This window comes from Cupressus sempervirens, chromosome 8 (assembly GCF_028749045.1).
Source record: "Cupressus sempervirens isolate cs-2001-9-10 chromosome 8, ASM2874904v1, whole genome shotgun sequence".
NCBI lineage: Eukaryota > Viridiplantae > Streptophyta > Pinopsida > Cupressales > Cupressaceae > Cupressus > Cupressus sempervirens.
This window is the reverse complement of record NC_143125.1, coordinates 237,645,700-237,667,563: the sequence shown is the minus strand read 5'-3', so window position 1 is coordinate 237,667,563 and position 21,864 is coordinate 237,645,700. Positions and strand designations below refer to the sequence as shown.

The window sequence follows — 21,864 nt, the reverse complement described above, 5'->3', positions numbered from 1 at the left end:
CATAGACTTGGCTCTGGGGGATATTCTAAAATCAAAGCAAGAGTTGTAAGTAGTAGTAAATGAATTGCAGAGAAAAATTATTTATAAAATGCAAATAATTTTGTTAATTAATAAACAAATACAGGGCTCTGATTTTAATCTAGAGACCATGAAAGAACACAAAAGAATTCCCTTCAAGCAAGGCTATGCAATTGTGGCTGAATGCCTACAACAAGCTTCCAATGACCCAACCAAATAGTCTCCTACATCATGTGCACAAGTAAATATGCCAAAAAATATATTAGTTATTGAATACGTGAGCAACAATCTATTTGATGCCAATACTGGCATGTTGTGATGGTTAATTTGTTGAGTTGTTATCCTTGCTATCAAGGTTCAAATCTAATGGGGATGAGGTCCCTCATTTGTGACCTCACTGGTTCATAGCTCTAGGTCAAAGAATTTACCCCTCTTTAAAAAAAAAAGTATTTAATAATAATGTGCATGATATTGCAATGCAACCTATTAATCATGACATAGATCATACATTGCATCATGAAGCCCCTAATGTGCATCGTACTATCCATGGAGGTGATTATTTTCTATATAAAACTAATTATGTAATTATTAATACAATTTAACATCTTTAATTGAACTTGGTGTAACCTTTTTGTGTATATTTTAGAGGATATAGAATCATGTCGTGTTGAACGAGTGTTGGAGGATGTTCAGACTGATCAACAGGTAGATCATGTCACACATTCAGGTAAAGAAAATCTATGTTTTGTTCTTTTAAATTAATTTTTTGATTTATAGTTCTTTTACTTAAATAAAATCTCGTAATTCACTAATATAAAATGGTGTGAACTTAACTCATGAAGTACTTGTTATTGCAATGAACCCCCCTTTGGTGTAGTAGCCTCATGTTCCTAAACTGATGAGGAGGACACATGCATTGTAATTAGAACCAGTAGAGGAGGGGGATGACAAGGGCATTTATATACCTCTTATAAATTTCATGAAAAAAAAAGCAAGAAACCCAAAAAGAAATGACTTTTGTGTGTTAATGAATTTTATGTGTTAATGAATTATTCATGAATGTTGTGTGTTAATAAATTTTGTGTTAATGAATTTTATGTGTTAATGAATTATTCATGAATGTTGTGTGTTAATAAATTTTGTGTTAATGAATTTTATGTGTTAATGAATGTTATCATGTGATTATAATGATTGAATTTTATATTCCAAAAATGGATGAATGAATGAATGTTATTAAATGTTGATGGGGAATTTAGAGTGATTTTTTTTGGGGGGGGGGGGAGAGGGGCTATCTGAGCTTCCACCTTCATGTGGTTGGCCTTGTTTAGTAGAGAATATTAAACTATACTCAAAACCAAGTGAAGCTCAAACTTTAAAGATAAGCTTATAGTTAATAGTGACAACCAATTAGTAAGTCCAAATGAAGTTCTTTGTTATAGGTACATTTTTAGTTTTTAAAGAACAATGTCATGTTTTAATATTGTGTAGTTTTTTTCTTAAGCCAAAGTATTCTTTTACTATAAGAACATAATTTATGACCATTTTAGTAACTATTCTAACATTTCTTTATGACAAATCCTATTTTGACAAAGATGGCGACAAGTGGTGTTGTCTATTCCTTGGGAGATTGGATTGAATAGGTCTGTATCTCAAAATCATTTGCATGTGGTAGAAATGCATACTTACAACCATTTCATTCTACATTTAAAAACATCAATGACACTCTAGACACAAAATAATGGTCATGTTGTTGACTTGATAGTGCTATGAAGGCAAACCAAATTTTGAATTTCAATGAACTTGGATGTTCAGATCTAGTCTCCTTGGATTTAGTCTTCATGGTTCTTTGTCTCATTATTACTATCATCCTAGTGAGATAACACCTTTTCCTTTTTTCTTAGTCTCTTATAGTTCATACTTGTTTAATTTGAATAATTTTTGAGTTCCTTGCAAAAAGGGTATGACAAATAAATATGGTTATATAGGCTCTATTTCCTTTACTTGAACTTGATGTTATGATTTATCATTTGGCATTTTATTATTTTGATGTTGAACTTGAAGCATATGATGATGTGATGGTATGATCATGATGCTATGATTACAATTTTATGGTGTTTTTGTTGTTTATATGATATTATGTGACATTCTAATCTAGATTCATGCTTATAGCCTATATCCATTGATAATGTTTCTCCAAATGTTGCTACATCTTTGCTATCAATTTGTCTTCCATCTTCTATTGAGAGTATGGAGATAAGTAAGAACAAGGTTCATGGACTTCTAGAGCTTACTTTCTCCATGTGGACCTTGTGTGAGTAGACATGTAAAATTTGAAGAAGGATTTATATGAGCTATACTCTAAACTGATGCCAATTTGAAGTAGATATTTGGCTATGATATCATGATAGCAAAAACTCCTTGGTGCAGGAGCACCCACTCCACCATCATGTAATCAAGGAGTTCACTAAGGTCATTAGGACCTCTAATCATGCTTAGGAACATTAGTTTTGTCTTTGGATCACATTGTAAGACCATAGTTCTAGGATTGGCAGTTTATACACCCCTAGCTAGCTATTGGTCATAAATGATCCCATAACTTAGGAATAGGTGTTAGCACGATTATTTTTCATGTTTAGATCCATTAGGAATCACAAAATAAAGTCTTGAACCAAGTTTGGTCACTAGGGCCATTATAATGCACAAATTTAATGCAAAGTTGGTCAATTATCTTCCCAAGAAAAAGATTTGGAATGAGCTTGCACGTGTCTAAACTCAACTTCTTGTACATTTAAATTTCATAAGAAAATGTTTGGACTAGTTTGGTGAGAGTTTCCTTGAGTATGTTTTTGTTTACTCAAGGAAAATCTCAACAAACTAGTCCAAACAATTGCATATGAACCATAAACATACAAGAAGTTGAGTTTAGACACGTGCAAACTCATTTCAAATATTTTTCTTGTGAAGATAATTGATCGATGATAGTATCCATCAATTATATTCGCAAGAAAAAGATTTGAAATGTGCTTGACATGTCTAAACTCAACTTCTTTTATCACAATTACAAATCAGTCTGTGAGAGGATTTGGTTTGATAGATAAGGCCAAGGCTCTACTGGAGCAGCATTGCCCTAGGGTGGTCTCTTGTGCTGAAATTTTGGCACTCATTGCTAGAGATGTTGTCTTTGTAGCAGTGAGAACTGATGACTTAGAGCACTCCTTTTCTTTTGCTAATGTTTCTTTAATGTGGATTTTATATAATTAGTGTGTTTTACTATCTGCTATAGAATAAGAATCTATATGATACTTCTTTAATTGACAACTAAAAATAGAGAATATCCATAATAACGAAAGAACATAAATTATGCAAAAAATTATCAATTTGCAGGAGCCTTTTAAATTACAAAAAATTTGATTGTAAATCATAATTGCTCAGTGGAGACTTAGGATACCGTGCACATTTCTTCCTCCTTCCCATTATTTTGTATGAAATAAATCATGTGATGTATGAAACAATGGTGTGGAGGTAGAAATGTGCATGATACCCTAAGTCTCACACTGAGCAATTATTCTTTAGAATCAAATTTTGTGCAGTTTAGAAGGCTCTTATGAGTGCAAAGCTTTTGCAATAATTGGCATAGCCCGTCTAAATTTCTACCAAGTGTTGGTCTTAATTTAGATGAACATGTCTTCCCTTTGCCATCGAATGTATGGTACCACCATAGAAAATTAAGGGGTGTTGGTCAAAATTTTGACCAACAAAGGTCACACATTTCAATGAGAGTTGGTTGATTGTACCGTCCATGGTATCACACCAACGTAGAAGATTGAAGGGGTCTTGGTCACAATTTTGACCAAAAATGGTCACAAATTTTGATGACAATTGGTCATTTTTTTCGTCAAAGGTTTAGCTTCACCATCAAAAAATTCAAGGGGTGTTGGTCAAAATTTTGACCAACAATGGACGCAAATGAGGAAATAAGAGTTCAGGCTAGACTAAGAAAATTGATGAACCTCTCGTCGATAAGTCAACCTTTTTAAAGTAAAAAATTTGACAAATAATGACTGTGATGAAAAATTGACTAAAAAAGATTAACGATAGTTTTAGTCATCTACTCGGCCAATTGTGGTTAAAATTTTGACCTTTTCTCATCAGAATTTAGGGCTAGATTTACTAGTGGTGTATGTCTGAGCACCTTAATCAAAATCAAATGATAATATTTTTTAGTATAATTATAAATAAAAAAAAGTAGCGTCATGATCGGATGTGACACATATTTTTGGACATTTTTATTCCAGATAAATAATTAAATATGAATTTTCTATTATAACTTTTCCAAAATAAAAAACTCTCTTGTTTGACCACTTTAACTAATTGAATACTTTACCAAATTAATTTTATTTTTTTACTTATACTAGGAGAAGCATAGAATGTGACACAACTTATGGATTCAAAAAATCTTATACCATTTGAAAGTTATATTTAATTAGTATGTCAATCAACACTTTATAGACATCTTCATTAAAAATTAGCTAATAAATACTTATCGAACTCATAATTTGACAATAATTATATTGATGGAATCTTGAGAGTGTTATAAAAAAAACCCTTTTCGTTTCATAGAATTTTGATGAAACTAATATTGTCAAATGGCTACGCAAAGTCTGAATGTCAGTGAAACCTTTCTCAAACACATTTTTTGAGTTGACCAAATAGGTTTTTTAAATACCAAGCCTAGTTGAGTACTCGATATGAAATTGGGTACCCAAAAAGTTACAGCCAAGATTCTTTCAAACATTCCTAGCTCAACCCAAATTTTGGAAATTTTAGAAATTTTGGAGGGAAACCAAATTTGAGAAGTGTGAGCATTATTATTATTAACTATTATTATATATGATTATTATTATTATATATAGTAATATTAAATTATTATTATGTATAGTAATATATATGATTACTATGATTATTATTATTAAATATAATATAGTAATTAATATATAATAATTATTATGATTATTATTATCAAACATAATGTAGTAATAAATATTATTATTAGTAAATATAATATAGTAATATTATATGATTATTATTATTAAATATAATATTGTCATGAAATGCATCGAAAGGGATGCATTCAAACCAACCAAATAGATCCCTAGAGATCCTAGGGCCTCTAGGGACATATGTTTTCATGAAATGCATCAAAAGGGGTTGACACATTTGAACCAACCAAATAGGAACTTAGGGTTCCTAGGGCCCCTAGGGACATATGATGTTATGAAATGCATCAAAATTGGTCATAGGTTTTGACACATTCAAACCAACCAAATAGGTGCCCAGGGGTTGTAAGGCCCCTAGGGACATATGTTGTCATGAAATGCATTGAAAGGGGTTAGAGGATAACCTATGAAACATTTTGACTCATTTCATCAAAACCTATGACCACTTTCAATACATTCAAACCAACCAAATATGTCCCTAGGAGTCCTAGGGCCCTTAGGGACATATGTTGTCATGAAATGCATTAAAAGAGGTCATAGGATAACTTACGACCCATTTCGATGTATTTTACCCAACCAAATAGGCCCCTAGGGGTCCTAAGGCTTCTAGGGACATATGTTGGCATGAAATGCATTGAAAGGGGTGATATGATAACCTATTCCCTCTTTTGACACATTTGAACAAACCAAATAGGTCCCTAGGTTTTCTATGGTTGCTAGGGACATATGTTGTCATGAAATACATCAAAAAGGGTCATAGGTTATCCTATGACCCCTTTTGATGCATTCAAACCAACCAAATATGTCCCTAGGGGTCCTAGGGCCTCTAAGGACATTTGTTGTCATGAAATGTGTTGAAAGGGGTCATAGGATATTCGACACATTTGAACCAACCAAATAGGTCCCTAGGGTTCCTATGGCCCTAGGGACATATATTGTCATGAAATGCATCAAAAGGGGTCATAGGTTATCCTATAACCCCTTTCAACACATTTGAACTAACCAAATAAGTCCCTAGGGATCCTAGGGCCCCTAGGGACATGTTATCATGAAATGCATCGAAAGGGGTCATAGGATATCCTATCACCCCTTTCAATGCATTCAAACAAACCGAATAGGTCCCTAAGGGTCATAGGGCCTCTAGAGACATATGCTTTCATGAAATTTATCAAAAGAGGTCATATGATATCCTATGACCCTTTTTGACACATTTAAACTTACCAAATAGGCCCCTAAGGGTCCTAGGGCTGCTAAGGACATATGTTGTCATGAAATGCATCGAAAGGGGTCATAGGATAAACTATGACCCCTTTCGATGCACATGAACAAACCAAATAAGTCCCTAGTGGCCCAAGGCCCCTAAGGACATATGTTGTCATGAAATGTGTCGAATAACCCATGACCCCTTTCAATGCATTTAAATGAACCAAATTGGTCCCTAAGGTCCCTAGGACCCCTAGGGACATATGTTGTCGTGAAATGCATCGAAATGGGTCATAGGATATCCTATGACCCCTTTTGATGCATTCAAACCAATAAAATAGGTCCCTATGGGTTCTAGGACCCCTAGGGACATATGTTGTCATGAAATGCGACCCCTTTTGATGCATTTGAACCAACCAAATAGACCCCTAGGGGTCCTAGGGCCCCTGGGGACATATGTTGTCATGAAATGCATCAAAAGAGGTCAACCTATAACCCTTTTTGATGCATTCAAACTAACCAAATAGGTCCCTAAGGATCTTATGGCCTCTAGGGGCATATGTTATCATGAAATGCATCAAACCCTTTCGATGCATTTGAACCAACCAAATAGGTATCCTAGGGGTCCTAGGGCCCCTAGGGACATATTTTGTCATGAAATGCATCAAAAGGGGTCATAGGTTATCCTATGACCCCTTTCAATGCGTTCGAAGCAACCAAATAGGTCCCTAGGGTCCTAAGGCCCTTAGGGACATATGCTGTCATCAAATGTGTTGAAAGGGGTCATAGGATAACCTATGATCCCTTTAAACACTTTCGAACCAACCAAATAGGTCCCTAGGGGTCCTAAGGCCCCTAGGGACATATGTTGTCATGAAATGCATCAAAAGGGGTCATCAGTTATTTTATGACACCTTTTGACACATTCAAACCAACCAAATAGGTCCCTAATGGTCTTAGGACCCCCAGGGATATATGTTGTCATGAAATGTATCAAAAGGGGTCATAAGTTATCCTATGACCCCTTTTGACCCATTCAGTCGAATCATATATAATATCCTATTAAATATAATAATAATAATCATATATATATATATTAATATATTATATTTATAGGTAATAATAATAATATTAATAATAATAGTAATAATAATAATATCAAATATAATAATAATAATAATAGTAAAAATCATAATACTAATAATAATATTAATAATAATCATAATAATAATATTAATAATTATTATTATATAGAAATATTATATTTAATAAAATACTAATATATAATAATGTACAAATTTGTTCACATTGCCCACACTTGCCAAATTTTGACTTCCCTCCAAAATTTGGGCATCCATTTTCGGTACCCGATATCATATTGAGTATCTGATATCGAATTTGGGATCGGATACCCAATATGGGATTGGGTTCCTGAAATATTGACATTCTTTTTCCAAAAGATTCTCTTTCATTGCAGACTTGACAATCACATTTTTCAAGGGCCATTTTCATGTATTTGTAGAAAAATGATTTCTTGGGGGCCATACGATCAAAAAAGGTTCTATAATGTATGATTAGGTAATTGATATTGTTTTATGAATGGGGAGCAGCAGTTATCGAAAGGTTAAACACGAAAGGAAAGTATTGAATGAAGGCATTGCAACATACAGGGAAAGGGACAAGATAAATCACCGAAGGAAGAGACGAGGTATGTTAAATGCGAGTCAAGTTGACGATGTATTGATTAAGGATGAGATCATAGAGTTAGATAATGAATATGTAAAATTGGGGAATGTAAATGTACCAATTGATAATGATAGTGTTGGGATTGAGAATTTAAATAATGAAATTTTACCAATTCATAATGTAAATTGCATGATTGACCATGTCAAAAGTGACAATACACATGAATGTTATATATCTCCTATTTATAATTGACATGAAAGTCCTAGAACACCAAAATGGATAATTGAAATTGATAAAACAATGATTACCAATTTGGAAGAAAAATAATACAAAGAACCATTCAGTTATGGGCTTTAAGACTATATAAGATGTTTTTCAACAATAAGACAATGGTGGAGCAATGTCAAATTTTTATGCACTTATTAAAGATGCAAAAGATGAGACCTATGCTTCCCAATTTGAAGGTTCGTGACAATAAAAAATTGGAAAGAAATGCCATTATTGTGAAGAATCTTTTTAGTGCTCTCAATAGCACTGAGAAAAATAGTAGGGAGAAGGATAAGCGAGCTTCTTGAAGGGTTATTACAACCTCTTTGGTAAGTCATCATTTGAGAAAGGGTAGATATATGAGACAAACTTGTATTGACTTGAACCCAAATCATACTACTTTGAGAAGAGCACTTAGTAGACAAGGGAGAATTGATGATCCTCTTCAAAATGAAATATGGGATTTTGGTGGGAGACTTCCACATTTTGATAAGAATCTATCCGATGATGTGAAGGAAAAAATTACACAATTTTGGCACTCTAGCTCTAGAGTATCGCCAAATGCTAAAGATGTTCAAGTTGAGAATTGGCATCAAAGACTGTATGACACATCCTAAACATTATTTGGAGGTAAGTCAAACTATGTTGTTCAAAAAATTTAGAGAGAGTCATCCAAGATTACGTACATCAAAAAGGGATTTCAAATTTTTGAAGCCATTTTATTGTGTGCCACTTAAAATTCAAAATAAATGTTTTTGTAAATATCATGTCGAGTTTTCTATGCACCATAAACTATTACATTCCATCTAATCTACTTTGCATAGTAAAGAAATGTTGGAGAATTGTGGTGCTAGTGGGCTTCCAAAATCATGAAGAGACTCACTAAATCAATTTTTATGTTGCGTTGTTGATGGTTGTTTCTTTTATAGAAATACTTTCTTAAATAAAAAGTGTTCAAAATGTGGTAGCTTATCCAAGTTTCACACATGATTCCATGAGGGGTGTGAACAAGATCTTGGGAAGACAATAGTAAAAAAAATGGTATATGAAATGGTGAAATACACATTGAAGAGTGGGGGTGAGGGCTCTAGATGTGAATTTCTTGTAAAAGAAATCAGGGTGGCTAGTTTTATTTAAGATTTCAAGACAAATCTTTTCTACAAGTATGCAAGACATAGTCATAGGTCTTGTTGGTCTGACTTTTTCTGCAGTAAAATTTTTTTTTAGTTAAACCATAGAAAAGTCAGATGTTCTATGTCTAAGTGAAGCATAGGGTTTTGGATAAAACATCTATAAGAAATAATCGCCATATAAGCCCTATATTCATCCCTATTCATAAATGGTCGGGCGCGAAATTTTCAAATTTCAAAAGAAGCGAATATGCTTTCGTATTCCTTTTCCTTTCTCCCGGGTTACCTTTCTTCCTATTTGTCCCAACCGTCAGATCCGATTAGATCTACCGCTGGCGTTACCTCGCTATTGAGAGTTGCATGCTCATTAAGTATAGCGAGATAGCGAGTGTTGAGTTTTTAAGCGGTGGGACCATGAAGTGAAGGTGCGGCGATCAGAGATTTGCTTATTAAATGCTTTATTGTGCAGGTACACTTTGCAATTCGCCATAAAAAAGGGGGAGAGGGACCCACAAGAATATTTGACATCGGAGCTAGAATGTTGATCTTTCTGAAAGTTATGCCACCTCGCTATCGAAAAATTCAAGCACTTCACCATTAGCGAAGTAGCGAGGCCACATGAAAATATAAAAATGATGACATTGCATCTTGCTTGTATCATAATTACACCAGGTGGCATGACCAGTCATAAATACCATTGTCAGAATCAGTTTTAATTAACAGAAGTAATTACTGGGTACCCCTTGCTTTTTTCCGGCACGGAATCCTTTTAAGTGCCGAAGCTCGCTACCTCGCTATCGGAAAATTGAGGTGCTTCACCGTTAGCGAGTTAGCGAGGCCCCGTAAAATGGCAAAAGATCGGCAAGATCTTTGATGACGTGTAATGACAGATGACTGTGATAAATTTTGACATGTGCCAGCTATGCAGAGATCCGATTCTCATTAATACCTACCTGACTAAATGTACAATAAATCTGGAACGTCAGCTTGAAGTGAATCAATGGAGCTTGCTACCTCACTATGAAGAGTTGCAAGGAAGATAATTACAGCGACATAGCGAGTTGGGCCCACCACCTTCTTTCTTAAGAAGTCCTGTAGCGTATCTTTCAATCATTTCTTGATCCGATCAACGGTTGTCGCCGCCTCGTTATGACAAGGTGCTAGTTCTTTATGCATAACGAAATAGCGACATGCTGACACGTGTTCTCCGTCGTCAGTGGGTCTAAAGGTAAGCGCCATCAAAAGAAAGAATTATGTACGTGGCAAGCTCTCATTGGGTAAAATAACTGACATGGAAAATATAACTCCTAGTTGTTCTCTTTGTACCGCATGATCGTAGGATCTTTGAAGATCAACGACGCAGTTTTAAATAAAAAATGTAGTGCCACTCTCTGTATTAATTAGACAAGAAAGCTTCGTCCGTGAGGAAAAACAGAGTATAATACAGAGAGATTGCATCAGTTTCATTTCACGCGAGAAAACATTTGAAGCCATTCTTGTGCAGAAGCTATTACTGAAAGAAAAGCGTGCCAAGGTTGATAAAAAATTGTCAAGTTATCTGTTCGCTGAAATTTTGCAGGAATACAAAAGAGAATTGAGACAGAATTCAAGTAAGTAAAACTGCCATCATCTTTGTGAGCTTTTAAGTTTTAAAAAGGATAGCCCAAGATGCCTCCTAAGAAGGGATTTACAGGAGCAGTAAACTACCTGGATAGAAATGTGCATGATGATTTGCTTGAGTTACTTCCTGAATCTACTGTAGAAACGGTGCAAGTTAAGAGGTTAACCTCACTCGACCCTAGGCTTAGGGTAGCTGATGGATTGTATGATAAGGGTAATTGGGTCCGGGATGCTCAAACTGCTCAAAATGGTTTGAGTTTATTCAAGAAATGGTTTGCAGAGAGAAAGTTATATGCCCCTCATGCCAACATTTGGAATTTTGATCTTGGGAAGCTTGTTGTCCCCAGCGTGTTTATGGATTTTGACCTGCTTGAAGCCATAGCAAAAAACTATGACCAAGCCACTAAGGTAGTGAGAAGAATAGATGGTGAGGCTTTAGTTACCATCAGTCCCGAGGAGATTAGGAAGGTTTTCAATCTGGGACCCCTCACCATGTATCATGTGCCCATTAATCTGATAGATTTAGAAAAAGAATATATATCCAAGAGGGATGTAGGTAGACAGGGTGCATTGAAAGCCCACATAGGCTGAATTGGAGGCCTCCCAACCATAACATCATCTTCTAAAGAGCCCTTCAAGAAATCATGTTTTAATGCCAGGGCAGTGGAGATATATAGGACCCTGTGCAGAGTCTTCGGAGAGGGTGAAGAAGATTTTATTCCGGTGAGCTTCATGTATATGATCACCCAAATCTCTTCTTTTGGTGTGGAAATAATTTTTGATTTTGCATCTTACTTGGCAAATGAGATCCATCATGGATTGGTGGGGATTGCACAGGGCAAGGTGGAAAAGGTTTGGGGTCAGTATTCCTTACTGATGCATATGTTTCTTTTTAAAGGGGTCACTTATTTTAGTAAAGAAATGGTTTTAAATAGAGACCAAGAAGGGGAAGCACTACCAGTCCAATTATGGAGTGCAGACATGACCTGGGAAGCAGAAAATGCTAGCTTCGTTAGATTTGATAGGCACTTTGCCTCCAAACTAAGGTGCCTCTTATTGAGTGATAATCCCAGAATCCCTAAGGCATTAATGCACCTTGTCAGGCCTATGGACAAAACCCATAATCTAAAAGTTTCACATAATTGGGGAGATATTATCCCATATTCAGTCTCAACGGTCATCAGGGTCTATGGTTTCAAAGGAACACCCCATGTGTTACCCTATCAGGTACCTTTAAAGGTAGGGATAGCTGAATTTTTGTGGCAGTTGGGAGGAGTGGAGGAGGCCTTTTTGCACAAAAGGGGGACAGGATCAATTTTTCCTACTTGTACTATAGCCCACCAGTTTGTGATAACTAAAGAAGGGTGGGTCTTTCTCCATAAATTTTTGGATCAATACAAAATGGCAGTGTCTCACTCTCGTTTTTGTGATACAGAAGGTTTCTTTAACTCTGCCCTTAGATTGAGAATCAAGCTTCGTCCAGTTCAGCATGAATTCTATTTTCCTGAAGATATAATAAGAAATGAATATTCTCTCCATGAGAAAGAAATAAAGAAAGAAAAATGGAGAGTCTATTCAAAAGTTTTGGAATTCATTAATTGTTTTGATAAAGATTTCAGTCCTCTTAGTAATGCTGCAAACAATGCAGATAAAATACATAAGCTCATGAGTAATTTCTCTGAGATAATGGAAGTAATGAATGAGAAGAAACAAAATTTTATTAATTCTTTTCCAGATAAAGCCAAAGAAATTATGAGAAAATTGGGTTTCACCCCCAACATTGGAATAGGTCCACTGGTGGTACGGAAGAAAACAGGATATACTATTGTCCGACAGCAGGTGCCCGTTGTGCATAAAGAAAAACAGATTGTTGGATCCTCCAGCACTGTCCTAGAAGAAAGACCCCCTGAACCTTCCCCCAAAAGAAGGAGAATAATAAGGGAGGAAGAATCTCCTGATGAAAGTGGCTCACCTTCTCAAACCCCAATAAGAATTGAGGAAGAACAGCTCACCAATGAGCAATTCGAACAAATGGGGTCACAAGGAGAAATTTTTGTTACACAAGCAGAGATTGATGAAGGGAACCCTCAGGAACCCCCTGTACCAAGTTTTGAATTAACTACAACAGATTTCAGAGGAAGGGAATTGGACCCTATTTTGGAACAAGCCAGTCAGCATTTTTTGTCTGATAACAATTTTGTAAGATCTAGGGCTTTCCATCAGTTTGCGTGGAGAGTAAACATGCACATTTTTGAGCAAAGGTGCAATAATATGAGAGCAGAACATCCAGAAATGGATGAGACCTCCATTCAAAATCTAATAAAGGAAAAAATGGTTCAAGAGTTCCAAAATATAACCCCTGATGAGGGAAGACATATGGTAAAAAATGCTAATGTTTTATTATTTCCCAATTGGGACATTGTTGACGCATTAATTTTTAATTCTGTTTCAAATAATTTAGGGCTCTAGGATCCAAATAAAGAGGAATTCTTGGGTACAACATTCAGCAATGATCAAGATGCCCTTGTTATGTGGTCCCTGAGAAGAGGATCCAGAGTTACTTCATCACAGCCTGATGATTCAGGATTAACAGGGAATATCATTGTAAGAAGAGTTGCTGACACTTCAAATGTACAGGCAGCCCACATGAATGTGGATTATTCTAAATTTGCCCTGGCTACTGCGGAGAGAGAAGAGAGGGAAATGATTGATATGCATAATAAATATGAAGTAGTGGTGGAAGCCTATAATCAAGAGGTAAAAAGGAGAATTGAGTTAGAAAACAGGGTATCTCAATTAGAAAAGGTACTTGGAAAGAGAAAAGTGGGAGAATCCAGTACATTAAGAATTGCATATCCCCCACAGTCATCTGTGGGATAAACCCCTATTATTGAGATACCTGACACCCCTAAAAGACCCCAATTCTATACTGCAGAGGAATTTGAAGCAGAAAAAACCAAATTACATGAGTGGCAGATAGAATTTAGAAATCAGCAGGAAGAGAAATGGAGGCAGGGTGTGACATACTTGAGGGATAAAATACAATGGTCAAATTTTTATGACCAGTTGACAAGGATTGTAACCCTCATAGATGAGTTAAATAAAGAAAAGAATGGACTAGATTCTCTTGCACAGAAGTGGAGACATAGAAATAATGATGTTACAATTATTTGTATATCTACAGTTCAAATGCCTTATCATCAGGTTGAGAGGATTTTTGATTTATTGAATCAATTAGATAATTTTGAAAATAAAAGAGATTCTTTACAGAGGAAATTGATACTCTATTTTTCAAGATATCTTGCTAAAAAATTCACCCTATTTCCTTGTGCCTTAGAATCTGTTGATACAGTAAAGGAAAAAGACAAATGGAAAAAGGAAATGGATGAATTATTCGATAACAGAATAACAAACATCATCAGTGAGACTGGCTATTGGTTTTGGGCAAAGACAAATGAAGAGCTGGTAAAAATACAATTGTATTATGCTGATATAAGAAAGGAATTTGATGATTTAGAAGAAAATGCCAATTCTTTAATAAAGATACAAAGAGAAACCCTAAGTTTTGATTGGCCAGATGATGATACTTTCAACAGATGGAAAGATCAGTTTAGTGAACAGATGTCAGGAGAAGATGACGAGGAAGATGTAAGAGTAATAGTTACTCTTGTAGTCAGCAATGATGACATAGAAAATCCCCAGGTTAAAGTGATTTTGCATGTAATAGAAGATGATACATCACTTACAGACCTTATGGGTATGTACTCTAAAGATGAGGAATGATTGCGAGAGCAGATCATAACAACCAAGAAGCATAACAGAAAGGGACCCGCCAAGAAGTGCTGTTGTAATCAACCTTTCTGTTATTCTTGTTTTTGTTTTTTCAAAAGAAGGACACCTGTCACCTTCTGTAGCCTGAAGCTTGTTGCATCTCACATTATTTAAGTGAGATCCCAAGGCTAAAGATGGGTCCGAATTTGGTTTTCACTAAGTATTGTGCTTAGTTCTGTTTTTGGTCCAAACATTTTGGGAAAGAAATTTATAGTATACTTTTTCTGTCAAAATTTCTGAGATATGGATGAATGTAGAAAGAACTGTGCTTCTTCTCTGAAGGTTTTTCTGGGTCTTTTGTAAAGGATATACCATTTTCAAAGGAAATGAATACAAATTATGAACTGTCCCCATATCTATTCTTCTCTGAATTTTGTCTCCTTTTTTAATACTTAGCTACCTTGATGTTGTGTGAGTAAGAGCTTATGCAATTGATTGCAATTTAGTAAGACTGTACATCCATTTGTTATTGCTATTAATTCAATGGATTAAGTAAAGGCTTTGATGAATGTGATGAGGTTGCTTGGGTGTTAATAAGGATTTTTGAATGATAAATTCTGGTAAGAATTGCTGATGAAAATTCGTTGCAAGGCAACAAATTAGATCTAAGAATTTACTTGACTCTGAATTCCCAATGGATTAGGCACTGATCGAAAGTATTTCAGCCAAAAGAGAAGTATATTATAACTAGATTTTTTCAAAATACATCATAAAATCAATTTTCAATTATCTTTCCTGTAAGATTTTCAAAGTTGGCCAGCACTTGCCTACATGGATTGTTTTAGCTTCATTTAGCCATTGTTGTTAGAAAAATCTGCAGGGCTATAGAAGATTTCTTGGCCATATCTGTTCAAGGGATGTGTTTATCAGTTATTTACCTATATGTTTGAGGATTTAGAGATGAGAATCAAAATGAAACTAAGGATAATTCTCATACAATTATTCCATCTTTGAACCATCCCCGGGTGCACCCGCCCTGGTTTTACAGAGCCAAAAGAGTAGAAAACCATCTAAGGTTTTGTTGAAGTTGGGCCCTAGTACTTTGCATATGCAAGTGATAATGAGAATTGGCTATTCTTTAGGTTGTGTATGTACTGATATCTAGGTACTAAGCCTTTTGTCGCCTAGTAGTTTTAGTACTGTTAACATCAAAATAAAACACCAACAGGTCTCAATGGTTGGATTAAAAATTTAGAATGTGTAAGGAGACTTTTCTCATTGGTACTATTATATCAGTTGTTGAATTTGCTAAGAACTACACATTGTAGCCTCAAAATGAGCACTAGTACATTTAACCCTACATTTTGACCTAAAATTTTGACCAATAAATTTAAATGGCTTGGGTGGTCATCATTATAAAGGAAATTTTTTTAAAAAAAATTCATGCTCGTGTTGGTTGCAATTGTGACCAATGCTTTCTATTTTGTGTTGGTCTCAATTGCGACCAACATGGAAACACAAAGAAAAAAAAAAGTGGCACGTTAGTTGAGCATTTCACTTGAGCAGCAAGTTAGCTGAGCATTTATCTTGAGTGCCATACCAGTCAAGCATCATTCACGGATAATTTGAGGATTTCCAACATTCTTGATCCTTGGAGCACTTCATTGGAGCATTTGGAAACCCATCTACTACAACCCTAAACTAGAATTGCTAGTCATCATTTGAGCATACACAAACTTGCCTGGCTTCATGTTGTAATTGGTGGATAGGTGAGTTGATACGTTCTTGTTTAAAAAATCATTGATTGGGGATTGATTAGGGGAAGGTATAGTTTGAGGAAGCCCTAATTATGAGGGCCTAAATAGAAGGGTTTGTAAGTTGAGACATAAACTGAGAGTGACATCCATAGTAAGGGATTTTATGGTATATTAGCCCTTTATTTAAGAATTTGTCTCTGCATTTTGGCGAGTATTTTGAAACAAATATGGAGGCTTGGATGATTGATGATTTTGTGTGAACTTGTTTTGTGCTTAACTCAGATAGATAGTGGCTTGAGTCTTGGTCTTTTTTTATCTTAAGATTTGTGAATTTTGCCACATTTTGCTTTAATTTGGTCATATGGAGCCATGATTATCATTTTCACATGGAGACTATAAAGAGATGTCTCGTAAACATTTCGTTTCAGGTTGATATATGAATGGCAGTAGTACTTTATCTAGGTATTTTATTTTCTCCATGCCAATTTTAGGTACATCTGGGTACTACATAGCTAATGGTTTGATTTGTTGTAGTTTTATATAAATAATAATTTAGAATGTTAGGGTTGAAGATATCACATTGATATATATGCATACATACATATATATATATGTATATATATATGTGTATGTATAGATATAGATATGTATGTATATATGTATATATATATATATATATATATATATATATATATATATATATATAAATGTATACATATATATATGTATGTATGTATATATATATATATATATGTATGTATATATATATGTATAGATATATATTACATATATATATATGTATACATTACATATATATATATGTATACATACATATATATATCTATACATACATACATATATGTATACATACATATATATATGTAGATATATATACATATGTGCATATCTATATGTACATATGTATATATATATATATCAAGGAAAGGACTTTATTTGGCTGTCTTAGACATTACTATTGGAAATATGGATGGAGTAACTGTGAGGGGGTTGAATCAATTACCACAAAAAGAAATCCACAGATCCCTTAGATGTCTTAAAATTTAATTACTACTATCACTCAATAGCCATACAGAAAATTGTTGCAACTCAGTAGATGAACTATATATTAACTCATTACTAATCTTTAAGCATTCACAATTATAAACATGCATGCAAAAGAAAATAACATGGACACAAGAGACACCAAATTTAATGTGGAAACCCAATGTAGAAAAAACCACCAAGTAACTAGCTACAAATTTTCACTTTTCTGAAGTGAGCCCTATTAGGATCCAACTCTGTTAAAGGTTACAAAACAAACTGTTAGGTGTGACCTTGTTAGAGGATTTAATCACCCTATTAGGAGTGGCCTTGCTAGAGGACTTTAGAAAAATTTAGTAGAATTGTCCACCTTGTTAGAGGATTTACAAAATGGCTGTTAGACCAAATCTGTTAAGAGATTAAGGAATTACTACTACAATGGTGAGAAATTAACAATAAGTGACCTGAATGAGATGCAACTAAACTTTTCTAATACATATCTTTGTTCTACTTCAATAGATCCTCTCTGATTGAATACAACTTCGCTACTTCTCAAGGATATTTGATCCTTCTTCAAAATTTTCTCACACTTCCTCTTCACACAATCAATTCACTTGCATGCTTGCTCATTCATACATTCATCCATACATTTGAAATCACAACTTGACCTTTTATTTATACATTATAGATTTTCAAGTCAGCTTATTTACAAGTTACATTTACCAATAAATAATATAGCATTGGGGTTAAACATTACATGAAACAAATAAACTTTATTTCCAAAAAAAATGAAATCCTTCATTGGCTGACCTTGCTTGGTAAATACTACTCCAAAAATAATTTTCAGTGTTAACCAAGTGAAGCTCGGTAAATACTGCAAAATCTACAAAATCCTTTGGAGACCGAGTGAACTCGATAACAACTAACTTTCCTTCGTTGACCTTATGAGCTCGGTAGAAACTATCTTCTACCATAAAATCATTCAGCACCTGAGTAAGCTCGATAGAAACTGACTTCATAGTGTAACCTCTAGAAATGATCAGTAGACTTTGCAATTCACTTTGTTGACCATCTGAGCTTGGTAGACTCTATCTGATAACTGATATGACATTTTTGTAACATCAAAGACAACACACAATTGAACAATTGTATCCAACAATCTCCTTCTTTGGCATTGATGGCAACACAATATGTCATAGTAGAATGAAATTTGAAAACAAGTCTTTTTTAGATAAAATGTTTTTCCCTCTTACATTTCATTCCTCAAACTCCTCAAATATAGTAATCTCCGTCTATGAAGGAATTACATAGCTTCTTTACAAACATCAAAATTGAAATTTTAGAAAGATATGATAGTATACTCTCCCTCTTTGACAACACATGCCAAAGACAACACAAACCAAATGATTAGCAGTGTACCTTATATATTGATTCATATGCAATATTTCCATGATTATTCTGCATCAACTAAAATATCTTCAACTTGATACCTGTTGATGTATCACTAAAACTTCATTTTAGTGAGCTTTAGATAGGGGAATGACCCCTAACTTAGCTTTTAGATACAAAAAGGCATCCTTAGGTAAAGGCTTGGTGAATATGTCAACAATTTGTTCTTTTATATGGACATATTCGAATCTAATCTCCTTCTCCTACACTAATTCTCTAACAAAGTGATACTTTATTACAATCTGCTTGGTTTTTGAATGCATCACTAGATTTTTGGATATGTTAATTGCACTTGTATTGTCACAAAACATAACAATAGGTTCTTTGATTTTCTCTTTCATGCCTTCTGATTTGTACCATAATCCATACTCTTCAATGCCTTTTAAGTATTTCATGATCCTTTTGATTGCCATCATGCCATTTTCTCTTGGTTTTGCTAAAAATCTTGCTACAATGCCAACTACAAGGGCAATATCTGGCCTTGTATGTACTATATACTGTAACTTTTCAATCATAGATCTATACAATGTATGATCTACCTCCTTTGATTCATCATCCTTGGTAAGTTTCAATCCAGTACACATAGGAGTACCAACTGGTTTGCAGTCTTCCATACCAAAATTTTTCAATATCTCCTTGATATATTTAGATTGAGTGATATAGATGCCATTCTTACTCTACTAAATTTGAAGACCAACAAAGAATTTGATATCACCAAATATTGACATCTAAATTCCTTGTTCATTTTCTTTGAAAATTCTTTGTAAAGATCATCACTCCCTATGAACAAAGTATCATTCATAAATATTTCTGCCAAAACAATCTTATTATCTAGTCCTTCCTTGATATACAAGATACTATTATCATTAGTTCTTTGAAAACCAATCTAAATAAGATAGTTATGCAATCTTTCATACCATGCTCTAGGGGCTTGTTTTAGACCATACAATGCTTTGTGTAATTTTTAGACCATTTCCTTCTTGTCTAGATCAACAAAACCTTCAGACTACTCAATATAGACTTCTTCATCCAGTATACCATTGAGAAATGTTGGCTTAACATCCATTTGATAAACCTTAAATCCTTTGTATGCAGCATATGAAAGTAGGATCTTGACACCTTCCAATCTTGCAATAGAAGCAAAAGTCTTCCATAGTCTATTCCTTCTTCTTGAGAGTATCCTTTTCATACCAGTCTAGGTTTGTTCTTTGACACCTTACCATCTTCATTCAACTTATTTTTGAATACCCACTTAGTTCCAATCAAATTTTTATCTTTAGGCTTGGGTACAAGAGTCCATGTTTTATTTTTCTCTATCTTCTCTATCTCTTCATTCATAGCCTCAATCCGACTTTCATTTTCTAATGCATCTTTGATACTTCTAGGTTCAAAATCAGCAAGTAAACAATTACCTTTCAATTTACTTCTTGTCATAGTACCTTCGGATTTGTCTCCAATGATTTGATCTGGTGCATGATATCTCCTGACATACTTGGCTAATATAGGTTCCTTGCCTTTTGAATGCTTTGCATTCTCATCCTCTTGCATTTCAACTTCAAGTTTTGGCTATTCTATTTGCTACTCGGGTCTTTTAGACTCGGTAGGCATTGGTTTGACAGTAGCAAAATGTGACTCGGGTTCCTGTAGCTTAGTTTGAACTTCTTGCAAGTCAATTACTGAAGACTCAAGAGTAGAAGATTCCTAATTGATAGGTGTATTTGGCACCATATCAGGTTCAATAAAAACAAATCTCTTGTAGTCTCCTCGTTCCCTTTTGCTTTCTTCCTTAGTTCTTTTTGCAAATTCATCAACTTTCACATGTGCACTTTCTATGACTTTGTGAGTAGACAAGTTCAAAATCTATATGCTTTACTTTTGTAAGAATAACTCAAAAATATTCCTTCATCACCCTTAACATCAAATTTACCTTTTCTAGTTTCTTTCAAAATGTAAAATTTGCTTCCAAATTCTTTTAGATAACTTACATTAGGTTTATAGTCATACTGTAACTCATAGGAGGTTTTGAATGAATCCTTCTTTAGTTGTGCTCAGTTCAAGGTATGAATTGTAATGCTGATAGCTTCCTTCCAATATTTGATAGCAATTCTCTTTTCAATCATTAAGGTTCTTGCATAATCCATGATAGATCTGTTCCTCCTTTTAGCTATTCCATTTTTCTTAGGAGTTCTAGGGGCTAATACCTTTCTTTTGATCCCTCTTTTAATGAAAAATTTATTGAACTCATTTGAAATGAATTCACCACCTCTGTCTAACCTCAAGCATTTCAGTCTTTTACCTATTTTCTTCTCTACTCAAGCCAAATACCATTTGAACTTCTCAAATGCTTCTATTTTCTCTCTCAGGTACATGACAATCATCATTTTTTAGTAATCGTCAACAAAAAGAATGAATTTTTTTTCACCAGTATAGCTTTCAATTCCAATAGGTCCACACAAATAAGTATGCACAATTTCTAAAACTTCTTCAAACTGATAGTTCTTACTTTTAAAGCTAGTCTTTCCCATCTTGCCAATCTGAAAATTGTTGCATAGACCAACCTCAAGTTTCTTTATATTAGGAATGCCTCTTACTTTCCTGAATTTTCTTATTTTCACCAAATTATCAAAGTTCACATGACACAACCTCCTATGCCATAACCAACTTTCTTCAACTTCAGCAATAAAACATGAATATTCTCCAAGTTCAAGATAGAACAAGTTACCTTTTGTCTGTGTGCCTAATCCAATCAACTTTCCTTTGTCATCCAATAGTCTTTCTTTTTCATGCATGAATTCCACTTTGAATCCATTATTGAGCAGTTGTGCCACACTCAACAGATTGGGTTTTAGTCCTTCTACCCAATATGCATTATCACATACAAGCTCTTTGGTTAGTGAAGTTCTTCCTCTTCCTTTTATGCAACAT

At 34.4% G+C, this 21,864-nt stretch overlaps 1 pseudogene; it reads left to right on the top strand.

The window, feature by feature from the left end:
• Positions 1 to 21,864, top strand: part of LOC149542387 (cyclin-dependent kinase B1-2-like) — a 94,068-nt pseudogene that overhangs the window by 236 nt on the left and 71,968 nt on the right.